Here is a 14,013-nt window from a genome sequence, read left to right on the forward strand (position 1 = left end):
GTCACAGTAATTAGCGGGTTCTCTTGGCATGTTGCTGACACTGCAGCGGGGATCAGGACACTTGGCAGAGTAAAATATTGACCTGGGCCAAGGGCCAACATAGATACTCAAGGCCTGGCATTTGACTTTTAGATTCAGAAATGCCGTTAATTTGGAATATGGCCCCGTAGTGAAGAAAGCTCCCCTGAATCTGCCTAGGTGCCTTCCTACTTCCTTAAGAAGAATGTTGCACGCAGCAAAGACCCAGTAAGGCAAAGTAGGTCAAAGTAATACATCACAGTGTGGCCAGGGTTTGGGCATCAAACACAAAGAAAGAACTTGGAACCGATAGACTGAATCAAACAGAGGGCTGGTTTGGGGAAATCCTCTGATAAATATGTGTGCATGATTGTTTATGTGGGTGGTGCACTTGTGTATGCAGTTGCATTTGCGTGTACAGGTACATGTGTGTGTACGCCTGTGGATGGCACAAGACACTTGGGTTGTGGTCTTTAGGCACTTTCTGCCTCTGTCTGGGGAAGCAGGATTTCACATGGGCCTGGAGCTCACCGAATAGGTTAGGTTGGTTAGGCAGCAAACCCCAGCGACACCCCTGTCTCCATCCTCAATGCTGAGATTATTAAGAGTGTACCAACACTCTTAAAGGAAGGGAGGAAAGTCCTCTGCTTTTTTTTAAATGTGAACTCCAGCCTTTATATGACCAAGGCAACTTATAAAAGAACACATTTAAAACTATAATTAATTGTAGTTTTAGAGGATTGCAGTCCATGATAGCAGAGTAAATGCTTGTTGGTTCCTCTCTCAGCATCCCAAATCTATTTCTCCTTCTGGAATATTGACACCTATAGCTCCTGGTTGCTTCTGACAGAAATTAGACCCATTCTCTTTCCCTTGCTTTCTAGATAATTTCTATAGCCTCATAAGAAGAGGCTCCAAAATATGGTGGGGCAAACTCCCGTTTCTGTGTTGTTTTTGTTTGTGTTTTTGAGACAAGGTCTCACTATGTTACTTCAGCTGGCCTGGAACTTGCCACGTAGACCAGGCTGTCCTCAGATTCATAGAGATCCTCCCTCTTCAGTCTCCTGAGTACTTCCCTTAAAGACGTGGGCCACGATGCCTAGCTATAATGCATATCTGATTTCACAATTTCTGCATGTTAGGAATGAGGTTGGTTGGACAAGGTGTGCTGTCCAATCAAAAGGTTCAGCTGGGGAAGTGTGGCAGATGGAAGGATCCAGTTTCTCTTGTCAACTGTACTTGACTGTACTTGACTGGTTTGTGACCAGAGACCTCCTCAGGTCCTTGCCAGGGGACTTCCTCTTTCTGTCAAGACGGGGTCACAAGATAAGCCAGATAGACCCTCCTAACAAGATTAAAAACTACAGGCTTTTTCGACCTCATCTCAGAGGTGACAAATCCCATTCATTGCTTTGCCACCTTTCTATTTGTTCAATCCAGTGCACACCCATTGGAAGGGAATTACATGGGGTCTGGATGTCAGGAGGAGAGACACCTGGAACTCTCTCGAGATCTTCCTACTCTCACCCCCACCCATTCAAGAAAATAATTATTTTTGTTGGTTGCCCCTCCCAAACCTATCCGGTAGCTGTGTAGAACCTTCCACAGAAACAAGTACCAGGCAGGAACCCTTAACTAACAAACTCTGGAGGCTCTGTGGGACAGTAATGAGAACGAAAACCCTCAAGGGGGATAGTTAATAGGGATTTCACAGTTTCGTGAGGTTTTCTCTGGGAAAAGTTGCCGCTTCCAACTTTCCACAGCAAGTATTGCAGTAAAAAGCTCCTCCCACTTCTGTCAGGGGACAAGACGCTAAACCATTTTGAAGCCCACCAGGCCTTCCTAAGAAGGCCTCTCTTCAAGAGAACTTCCTCAAAGGCTAAGTTAATCCGGGTGTAACAGAACACTGCCAACCGTGGGAAGGGAAACGTCTAACTTCAGCCCCTTCCTGTTAGTTTGTTCTACTTAAGACTTTTGTGGGGCACTGAGGAGCTCTTGTGATGTCCCCTGCTGAGTGCCACAGACAGCAGAGGCTTGGCAAGACTGACCCTGATCTCAGCACTGCTGAATGCTCCTTTCCTTTGCACCTGTCAGTACCTCCCCAAAGCCACCTGACCTCGGTTCTTTACCCCAAGGACAGAATTCTTCACATTCGGCAGCAACAAAAACATCCTAAGACATATGAAAAGGCAGAAGACGCAGACTGAAGGGACAGTGCCTGTACCAAATGAGTTTCAGATTTGCTGCTGATGTGACACCATTGATGAGCTTGCCAGTTAGGGACTTCAAACAACAGTTCTTCAGATACTGAAAGCTCTAGTGAGAAGGGCAGGACAATACATAAGAACAGATGCGATAAAAACTATGGAAATTCTAAGAACCAAGAAGAGGTGCTAGTGATTAGCAAAATAAAGCCACTGAACATATGATTTTTTTTCCAGACAGGGTCTCATTTCCTCATGTCCAGGATGGCTTTGAGCTTACCACGTAGCCAAGGATGAACCCTCCTGCCTTCACCTCCTCAGGGCTGGAATTGCAGACATGTGTAAAATAAAGGTAGTCAAAATCTTAACAGATGGGGGCATAGTTCATAAGTCCTACCCCATCTGAGGAGTTACTGGTGGCTGGTAGCTACAGGGAAAGGGAAAATCACTTTTGTTCAAAGTCATAGGCCCTGAGAGGCCACTCGTGCTCCAACAGATGATCCCTGTACACGTAGGAGCATCACTAAGGACATACAGCAGGCGTTAACTAAAGAGAGAATGAGTTGGGAGAGAAAAACAGAGGGGATGGGGAGAAATCAAAGGGAAATAAATGGGGGTGCATAGAATCCAAACATACTATTTGCATGTATAAATATTAAATGAAATATTTAATAATAATTTTAATGAAATATGTAATATCCCTCCAAATTCACATACATTAAGAGAATAAAAGAACACCATCAATTTTATGATTACAGATTTGATAGCCTGAATAAAATGGACAAGTTTCTTTAGAACTCATTAGCTCTTCCTCAGGAACAAACAGAAAATCTCAGTAGGTTTATAGCCATTAAAGAAGTTCAAAAGAAGAAGAAGGAGGAGGAAAAGGAAGAGGAGGAGGAGGAGGAGGAGGAGGAGGAGGAGGAGGAGGAGGAAGAAGAAGAAGAAGAAGAAGAAGAAGAAGAAGAAGAAGAAGAAGAAGAAGAAGAAGAAGAAGTTGTTGAATCAGTAACAGCCTTCTACAGAAAGAAGTGCGCATCCCAGAAGGGTTCTCTGGTAAGTTCTACCAAACATATGTGAAGAATTTATATCAGTTACGTGCAATATCCTCCAGAAGACAGAGCCAGAGGGAAAACTTGTTAGCTCATTCTATGAGGCTGGCATTGCCTTGCTCACCATATCAAAGATCTTGCAAGAAAAGAACTCATGAACCTAGATGGAAACCACTCAGCAAATGTTAAGAACTCAAATTCAGCAAAGCATGAAAAAAAATCCATATGCTATGACCCAGTGAGACCTGCAGTTGCGCAAAGGTGGTTCACATTAAAAACCCAGATAATGTCATCCATTGTATCAACAGACAAAGGGAAACTCTTGGAATCATGTGAACAGAAAGAGCTTTGACAACATCCACTATCAATTCATAACAATGACTCTCAGAAAACTAGCAACAGAGGAAACCCCCTCAGTCTGGAAAAAAAAAAACAGTTGTCACAATACATTTTAAATTTTTATTTTTTTATTTTTACATACCAATGCCAGTTCCCCCTCCCTCCCCTTCTCCTGCACTCTCCACTTTCCCATCCACCCCACCCCCCATCTGCTCCTCAGAGAGGGTAAGGCTTCCCTTGTGAAGTCAATTAAGTCTGTCCCATCACCACATTGAGGCAGGACCAAGGCCCTCCCCCTTCCTGCTCCTATCCCCATGGTTCCTAGGCTGAGCAAGGTATCTCTCCATAGAGAATGGGTTCCACAAAGTTGGTTCATGCATTAGGGTTAGATTCTGGTCCCACTGCCAGTGGTTCCACATGGTGCCCAAGTCACACCATTGTCACTTGCATTCAGGGGGCCTAGGTCGGTCCTATGCAGGTTCTGCAGCTACCAGTCTGGAGTCAGAGAGCTCCTGCTAGCTCGGGTCAGCTGATTCTGTGGGTTTCCCCCATCATGGTCTTGACCCCTTTGTTCATATCATTGCTGGTCCCTCTCACTGATTGTACTCCAGGAGCTTGGCCCAGTGGTTAGTTGTGGATCTCTGTATCTGCTTCCATCAAACGGTTGTCATAATACTGAGTGGTGAGGAACTAGAAAGTTCCCTGTAAATCAGGAACAATCACATCACAGTTCTCATCTCACTTGAAGATCTAGGTGATGCGATAAAACAAGAAAAGGAAATAGCAGGGAAAATGGCTAGGAAGGAAATGTTACAGCTGTCTTTGCAGATAGCATGACCATCGAGCTGGAGAACCCAAGCACACACAAACCCTGAGGCAAATAAATGAGCTCAATGAGGTTGCAAAGTACAAAGTTAATATACTGAGGCTGATCCCTTTTCTATTTTCAGTACTAAACAAGTGGAATTTAAAAATAAAGCCATGATCCTGGGGCTGAAAGAGAGTTTAACGGTTAAGGATGTGCATTGCCCTTGCAGAGGATCGGAGTTCAGTTCCTAGCACCCACATTGGGCAAGTCATAACCATCCTTACCTCCACTTCCAGGAGATATGACCTTTTCTTTTGGCCTCTGTGAGCATTGCCATACATGCAACAGACACACACATGCATATACATTAACACACACATACACACATAGGCAATACAATTTTTGTAAAATCTCAACTAAATCAAAGGAGAGTTAGTGCAGCTTCATAGATAGGAAGAGTCAATGTTTTCAGTATGTCAGGACTTCTCAATTGATTCATAGGTTCACTCAACTGACATTCAAGTATCAGGATTTTTATTTATTTGTTTGTTTGTTTTTATTGTATATACATTAATGTTCTGCCTGCATATATGGCTGTGTGAGGGTGTCAAATCTCCTAGAACTGGAATTACAGACATGTGTGAGTTGCCATATGGGTGCTGAGAACTGAACCTAGGTCCCTTAGAAGAGTAATCAGTGATCTTAACCACTGACCCATCTCTCTAATCCCCCAAATATCAGGATATTTGTTTGGTGGATATGAACAAAATGTCCTTAAGTTTGAATGGAGAGCCAAATGTCTTCAAATAACCAGCTCAGTATTAAGGTTGGAGACAGTTATAGTATTAATACTTACTATAAAGCTCAGTAATTGATGGAGTTTGGTATTGGTGAAAATACAAACAAATCAATACAACAAAATGTAGCACCTAGACATTGATTCACGTAAATACCAGGCAATTTGATTGAGTAAAGATTCCTTTTTAACAAATGTGATAAAACAGCTGGATTCCCACACACAAAAACAAATCTAGTATGTATCTTACACACACACACACACACACACACACACACACACCTAAAAGTGGATCATAGACTGAAGTGTAAGTAAAACTTAATACTATAAAACTTCTAGAGGATACCTCATCCAAGGAAGTTTGAGTGGCCGTGAATATATTATGATGAGTTTTTCTTTCTTTCTTTGTAAAGATACATTAAAGACTGATACAGGGTAAACATTCACAGATTAACTGGACTTCCTTAAAGTAAAAACTGATCTGTGAAACACAACATGAAAGGAATGAGACACAGACTGAGGAATTGTTTGCAAAGGACTCATCTTATACAAAGAACACTTAGCACTCAACAATAAAAAGAAGACTTCCCTTTCAAACACATAAGCCAAAGATCTGAACAGACGTATCAACGATGAAGACAGACAATGTCAAACGAACATGTTAAAAAAGATATTTGGTGGGGCTGGAGAGATGGCTCAGAGGTTAAGAGCACTGACTACTCTTCCAGAGGACTCAGGTTCAATTCCCAGCACCCACATGGCAGCTTACAACTGTTTGCAACTCTAATTCTAGGGGAACTGGCACCCTCACACAGACATAAATACATACAGAGATAAATAAGTAAATAAATAAATAAATAGTTTTTAAAAAGGTATTTGGTATCAGTTGTTGTTAAAAAATGTCACATTTTAAAAAAGCTGCAGAGAAACCCTGTCTCGAAAAACCAAAAAAAAAAAAAAATGTCACATTAAATAAGAAAGTGCCATGCTTCTGTTCGAATATCTCGGGACTATAACACTGACACCACCAGATGTTGAGGCCGCGGAGCAACACATGCTCTCTAACAACCACTTTGAAAGACAGCTAGGCAATTTCTTAGGAAGATAAACGTAGGCTTATGACACAATTAAAAGCAACACCCATGGTGGTTTGAATAAGAAAAGCCCCCCCACCACCACCACCACACAGGCTCATATTTAAAGGTTAGGTTCCCAGTTAGTGGAGTGTTTAGGAAGGATAAGAGGTGTGACCTTGTTGGAGGAGCTGTATCACATCGGGTTTGCCCTGAGGTTTCAAAAGCCCACACCAGACCTAGTCTCACCCTCTCTCTGCCAGCAACTTTCGGATCAGATGTGAGCGCTCAGCTGCTGCCCCGGCACTATGCCTGCCTGCCCGCTGCCACGCCCCTGCCATGCGAATCATGGACTGATCCTCTGAAACTGTAAGCAAGTCTCCAGTTAAATGCCTCATTTTATAAGTTGCCTTGGTCATGGTGCCTCTTCGCAAGAACAGAACAGTAACTAAGACAACACTCCCAAATATTTACCCAAGTAAGAAACAAAAATGTACACATGGACACTTAAAGAAATGTTATCCAGGGGCTGGAGAGATGGCTCAGAGGTTAAGAGCACTGGCTCCTCCTTCAGAGGATCCGGGTTCAATTCCCAGCACCCACATGGCAGTTCACAACTGTCTGTAACTCCAGTCCCAGGGAATCTGACACCTTCACACCAACGCACATGAAATAAAGTTAAACAAATTTAAAAAAAAGAAATGTTATCCATTTTTCTCCCAAACTGGAGAAATACTTTCTCCAAAAATTTCTTCAGTAGGTTGGATTAATAAATAAATAATGAGCTGTGAAGACAATGTGATATTATTAACAAAGAGTAAACCAATGATTAATGCACAAATAAAACCTGTTTGGGGACCCTTACTAAGTGTGAAAGAAGTCTGAAAAGGGTTTTATTGTGTATAACACGCTGTCAAAAAGGTAAATCCATATCGACAGCATAAGGATGGAGAGCTGTGGTTAAGCAGTCAGCTGAGGATTCTTAGGGTACTGGAATCAGCTGCATGTCACCAGTAATAATCCAGAATGGTGCCGCTGTGTCATAGTAGCTACATGTCATCATACTGACGGTCACACTTACAGAATGCAAAGCAGACAGTAGACATGACGGAAAGCATGAGGGTGGGTGATGGTGACATGGCAAGGAGCGATCCTCGGTTTGGGGAAGCAGAGACAGGCAGAAGCCTGGGCTCACTCTACAAACGGTCTAATGCACTCGGTGAGTCCCGGGCTGATAGAAACCCTGTCTCAAAGAAGAAGGTGGATAACTCCCGAGAAATGATTCCCTTAGTTGACCTGTGGCCTGCACATACATGCACACATATAAGCACCCTTAGAACGCACGCACACACACACACACACACACACACACACACACAGAGTAAGGCTGTATGTCTGAGTACAGCACGGGACCATGAATCTGAAGTTATTTTGTTTTTGTTTTATGTCCTGCTGCTGACCCAACAATTTGAGCTGGAAATGAAACTTAACAGACATTTAAAAGTTATCTTTGCTTTTTGAGACAGCATCTTGGTATGTAACCGAGGCTGGCTTTGCTTTTACAACTGTCTTTTCTCCCGCTTTTCTGAGTACTGGGATTGTAGGCTTGAGCCTCCCTGCCTGTCAGCCTTTTCCATTTATAAGGTGATTACCTCAGGCATCTCACTGCAGCGGTGGCAAACTGTTCAGCTGTTCCCGCACAAACACCATCCAACCTACCTTTCCCACATCAGTTTGAGATATCACCTGTCAGGTCCTAATACTCCTGGGTGTTGTTTAGAATATTTCCAGGCTTTCTTTTCCATTTTGTTTACATGTCTCCTGTGTATGAGTGAAGAGCTATTTTCCTAGCTTCTACAGTGTGTTTACACACTCCAAACAGTGAGTCTGATCAGGCTGAGAGCTTTCTATTTTTCTGCATGAACTTAGAACTAGTTTGCCTCGTAAATTCCCAAATGATGCATTGACATTGAGGCTACTCCATAACCTAAAATATGAAAAGTTAACATTTCCATTATGATGAGCTATCCAAAACAATGACGTGTCTCTTGTTTGCTCAAATTGCATTTGGTATCTCTCAATGGTGTATAAACTCCTTCCAATATGCATGACTGAGTTTGGTGGGAACGAGGCTAGTCATTGATGCCCCAAACCCAGAAATTTAACAATCAGAAGGAGTCCTCAATGCTGAAGACAAACATATCTGAGGATTAGACATAGTCCCAAAGCATGAAGTAAGCATCAGGTCATTTAATTAAGACACAATCCCTCAAAGAGTGGTACTTTGGGTAGGAGCATGACGAAGAGTCTCCTTCACAGAAGCTGCCAACTATGTTCCTCAGAGGAGAGAGAAGGCAGCAAGGAATTGGAAATTCCCAATAACCCTCATGTGGGTTGACCTTCCACAGGAAAAAGTTTCAGGTAGAAATTTTAGATCAAACAGTCTCAAATAGGCAATTCTTCCAGTTTCCAAAAGCAAAAACTATTTTTTTCAAATGTAATTAGATATTGCTAATTAGGTATCCTGAGGTGAAATCATTCTGAATGTACAGTAAGACCTAAAGCCAATGGCTGGTGGCTTACCCATAAAAGAAGGAGAGAGGCTGGTTAGTGGTGCACACCTTTAATCCCAGCACTCAGTAGGTAGAGGCAGGCAAATCTCTGTGAGTTTGAGGTCACCCTGGTCTATAAGAGCTAGTTCCAGGACAGCTAAGTTTGTTACACAGAGAAACCCTGTCGAGAGAGAGAGAGAATGAGAGAGAGAAAGAGAGAGAGAGAGAGAGAGGAGAACTAGGAAGTGTAGTTCAGTAGTTTGTCTAGTGTGTCAAAGATGTACAAGACCCTGTATTTCATCCTCAGGAACACAAAAGTATACATAGAAGAAGAATGTGAGTGGGTACAGAGAAGCACACACACACACGCACACACACACACACACACACGAAAAAGAGCCGTGTGAAGATGGAAGCTGATTTGGCTCACAGTGTCACAATTTTAGCAATGCCATGGCAACCAGAAACTGGAAGAAGTAAGGAGGATTCTTTCCCAAAGGCTCACAAGGCAAGATTGCCCCTACTGACACTATAGCTTCAGTTTTCCTAAATTCTGAAGTTACCCAGATGTAATTTGCTGTGGACACCCTAGACAACAAATGCACCAGCTTTCTAAGAATTTACACCCATAAAATTCAAAGAACTTGGTTTTATAAACCCAGACCAGAAAATAGAGGAGGAAACAAGTTACAACAAGCAAAAATTAGCACAAAGAACAAGCTGCAGAGAATGCTTGGCTAGCATTGTGCAGGCATAGTAATGGTCAGTGAGGGATCTAAGACAGGTATATACAATAGTCCCAAAAAAATAAGAATCTTGGGAGATGGCTTAGTTAGTAAAATGCCTGCCATGTAAGTACAAGGTCCTGGGTTCAGATCCCCCTCATCCATGTAGAAAGCTGGGTTTGGTGGTGCAATGGAGTAGCAGAGACAGGAGGATCTGTGTAACTCACTGATCAGCTAGTCTTGGCCCTGTCTAAAAACTAATGAAGAGAACAATAGAAAAATACAAAGTTGACCTCTGCTCTCCACCTGCATACACACATGTGCCTAACTACAGACACATGCATATGAACACACATATATACATATAAAATGTAAACATAATTAAAATAATAATAGAGAAATAGGACTGGCTATGGAACTGATGTTGATATAGAGATTGCCAAAATGAGCTAGGAAGCTGGGGAGGAGGCATAACATCTAAAATTTTTAAATATATAATAAGTAGAAACTCAATTAATGGACTAAACAGCATGTGAAATTTATCTGACGGGAAGATGAGATAAACTAGGTGATGAATCCAAGGGAACATCTCAAAATGTAGTTCTAATAGATTTTTTAAGTCATAAATTAGGAAGCGTTGACAAGATATCTCACAAAATGAAGCGCTTGAAGTACAAGCCTGTGGACTAGAGTTTTGATACCCAGTACCCTCATAGGAGCAGTCAGAGCAACCCAGTTTTAATCCTTGAGCTCAGCTAGAAGAGACAGGACATAACTGGGGCAAACTTGGTAGGTAGACTAGCAGAAATTGGAATTGGCAAATTCCAGGTTCAGCAAGAAACCCCTGCCTCAGCACCTGGCGAGATGGCTCAGCAGTCAGTTAAGAGCACTTGTTGCTCTTACAAAGGACCTGGGTTTGATTCCCAGCACCCAAAGAGTGGCTCACAATCATCAGAAACTCTAGTTCCAGGGGACTCAGCACCCCCTACAAGCCTCCATAGGTTCCAGTCACACACATGGTGCACATGTATGTAGGTAAAACATGCACACATGATTAAAAAGAAAGGAAGGAGGATAAGAAGGAAGAAAAGAAAGAATGAAGAAAGAAAGAAAGAAAGAAAGAAAGAAAGAAAGAAAGGAAGGAAGGAAGAAAGAAGAAAGAGAGATAGAGACAGACAAAGACAGAGCAAGGCCCTGAGTCTGATACCAACATCACAAGCAAATAAGAACTATAAGACACAGTCTGCTTTCCTTGCCACTGTGGTCAAACCCCTCGCCAGAAGTAACCTAAATGAGGAAGAATATGTTTTAGTTCAGAGTTAAATGCAGTCCATCACAGGTGATGTGGGATGTCCTTCTGTATATGTGTTGCTCTTATTGGTTGATGAATAAAGTTGTTTCAGACAATGGTTTGGCAGAGTAAAGCCAGGCAGGAAATTTGAGCAGCAATATATAGAGAGAGTGAGCAGAGTCATATAGAGAGATGCCATGGAGCCACTGAAGGAGAAAGATAAACATTACCAGTAAGTCACAGCCTTGTGGCGATACATAGATCAATAGAAATGGGTTAATTTAAGATGTAAGAGCTAGCTAGAATACACCTGAGCCATTGGCCAAACAGTTTATAATTAATATAAGCCTCTGTGTATTTCTTTGGGATTGAAAAGCTGTTGGACCAGGTGGGACAGAAACTCCATCTATAGAAGGCAAGGCATGGTGGCAAGTGGTTGAGGTGGCTGGTCAAATTGAACTTGCAGTAAGGAATCAGGCAGACATGAATTCTGGTGCACAACCCACGAGCATGCCCAACCCATGAGATACCACTGTATGTATCCTCCCTTTACACTTAATTCTCTCTGGAATCTCACAAACATACCCAGAGAGATATTTCTCTTAGGTAATTCTAAATTCAACTACGGTGGCCATCAAAATTAATCTTCACAGAGAGTCCAGATCAAGGAAAACAACACAATAAGATCTTGTATAGTATTATGGTTATGCATATGTATATATTATCTATCCATTTATCTCTCCATAATTGGAGAGTGTTTCAGAGGGAAATAATGGGGACTTGGAGAGGGAAAATTAGGCATGAAAATGACTGTGTGTTCTATGGAACTGAAAAAAAAACACAAATCATTGATTTAAAAATTATGATACATAAGAAGTCTGTATCTAGATATATTTCTACAAAAAAACAGAGCCTAAAGGTAAAAACCTTGGGCAGGGAAGATAGTTCAATCAGGAAAGTACATACTACACATGTATGAGCACCTGAGTTCTATTCCCAACACCATTTAAAAAGCCAAGCATGCTGGTGTGTACATGTAATCCCAGTCGGCACTGGCGGGTGTGGGGGCAGTAAAGAGAGTAGGACCCTTGGGATTTCCTGGTCCATCAGCCTGGCCTAATCGGCAAGCCCTGAGTTCAACTCAGAGAGCTTGTCCCAAAAACAAGGTGTATGGCTCTTCAGAAACGATGCTTGAGGTTGACATCTGGCCTTCACACAAAAGCATACAAGTATATGTGCGCTCTCTCTCTCTCTCTCTCTCTCTCTCTCTCTCACACACACACACACACACAGAGAGAGAGAGAGAGAGAGAGAGAGAGAGAGAGAGAGAGAGAGAAGGAGGGAGGGAGGGAGGGAGGGAGGGAGGGAGAGAGAGAGAGAGACAGAGAGACTTTAAATCCATACAGAGAAAAGTCTGATACTGAAATGAAATCAGATTTCTCACCAGCCATAGTATAGATCAGTAGTTCTTAACCTTCCTGATGCAGCCACCCTTTAATACAGTTCCTCATGTTGTGGTGATCACCCTCCCACACACACACCATAAAATTATTTTGTTGCTACTTCACAACTGTAATTTTGCTACTGTTAGGAATCGCTATGTAAATATCCGGTATATAGGGTATCTAATATTTGATTCCTGTGAAAGGGTTGCTTGACCCCAAAGGGTCTCTACTCACAGGCTGAGAACTATTGGTATAGATAGATGACAGAAGAGTAGCTGCATCTTAAATATACAGAGGAAATATCCTTCATTCTTTGGATCCCTTCGTGTGGACAAGTTCTTTGTACAAAGGAAATACCAACACATGTGAAGCAGGTTCTAAGATTGAGTAATGGATTGATGCTAGGAGGATTTTTAGGTGCATCATAGAAAGAAGCCCAATTTCTCCTAAATATCTCTTGCTGGAATAGGGATGTTAAAACTGTTGCTGGAGGCAGGTAGAAAGAGTTTGCTCATTTAGAATGCCAGTAGAATGTAACCAACCTGATTTGTAATGGAGGCAAAAGGTCAAAGGAAGATGGAGAACAGATAGCTGAAGCAAGAGGTTGGAATGATTCAAGTCAAGAAGTAAGAGTAAAAGAAAGCTAGGCATGGTGGTCCATGCCTTTCATGCCAGCGCTTAGAGGCAGGTAGATCTCTACGAATTTGAGGCCAGCTTGGTCTACATATCAAGTTCCAGGACAGCCAAGGATACATGGTAAGACATTATCTCTAGCAAGCAAACAAACAAAAAACAATAGAAGAAAGAAAGAAAAAGAGGAAGGGAGGGAGAAGGAAGAGAATGAATGGAGGGAGGGAAGGAAAGGGCAATGACAGGGAGACTCCCCTAGAGTCCCTAGAAGAATTTAGTCATGCTAATGCCATAGCTTTAGTCCAGACTTCTGACCTCAGTGTAAGGGTACATATCCACACTGCTTTATGTCAGTAACTCTGGGGTGACGTGTATCCGCAGCTGTGCAGAGGGTTTGGGGCTCTCAGTCGGTCACTCTCTTATTTGGGAGCTCCTGGTGGTATGAATCTTATAGTGGCTGAGAATCAAAGAGGAAGGGACTAGGGTCCTACAGTCATTTGGGGGAGAATGCTCCCACTGACAAAATTTTTTCCCACTAGGTCCACATCATTTAATAATCCAAGTATTCGTCAGGAGCCCCACAGGCTTAGGATCAAGCTTTTTCATATATGCACCTTTGGGGGAACTTTTATGATCTGTATTACAGCACTATCTCCTATAAGTTTTAATGATATCATTAGGGTACACTATTGTTTTAATACATAGCTCATTTTCACCAGACCATGTAGAAGTTCGGCGGGCTTGTTTGACTAGAATGTGGTCGTCAGGTAGAAGGCAATGGCAAAGAAGGAGAAGGGGAGATTTATCGTGTGCGTCACAAATAGGTCGTCAGAGGGTTGTTTTTGCCAAGTTCTGTGGGTAAACTCAGGACATGATTTTACTAATTACAATGCACAAACTCTGTCCACATTTTCCAGAGCATACATACCATCTGAAATGAACATTTTAGACTGTTTTGGGGACCAGACTATCTGAAGTGATAATGCCAGAGGAGGACTCTGCTGCTGGGTGCTAGTGACACAGTCTTCAGCTACAGTCATTGAAGCAGGGTGGTATTGGCATATAGCAGTAAATGGGTGA

Source organism: Arvicola amphibius, chromosome 2 (assembly GCF_903992535.2).
Source record: "Arvicola amphibius chromosome 2, mArvAmp1.2, whole genome shotgun sequence".
Classification (NCBI taxonomy): Eukaryota; Metazoa; Chordata; class Mammalia; order Rodentia; family Cricetidae; genus Arvicola; species Arvicola amphibius.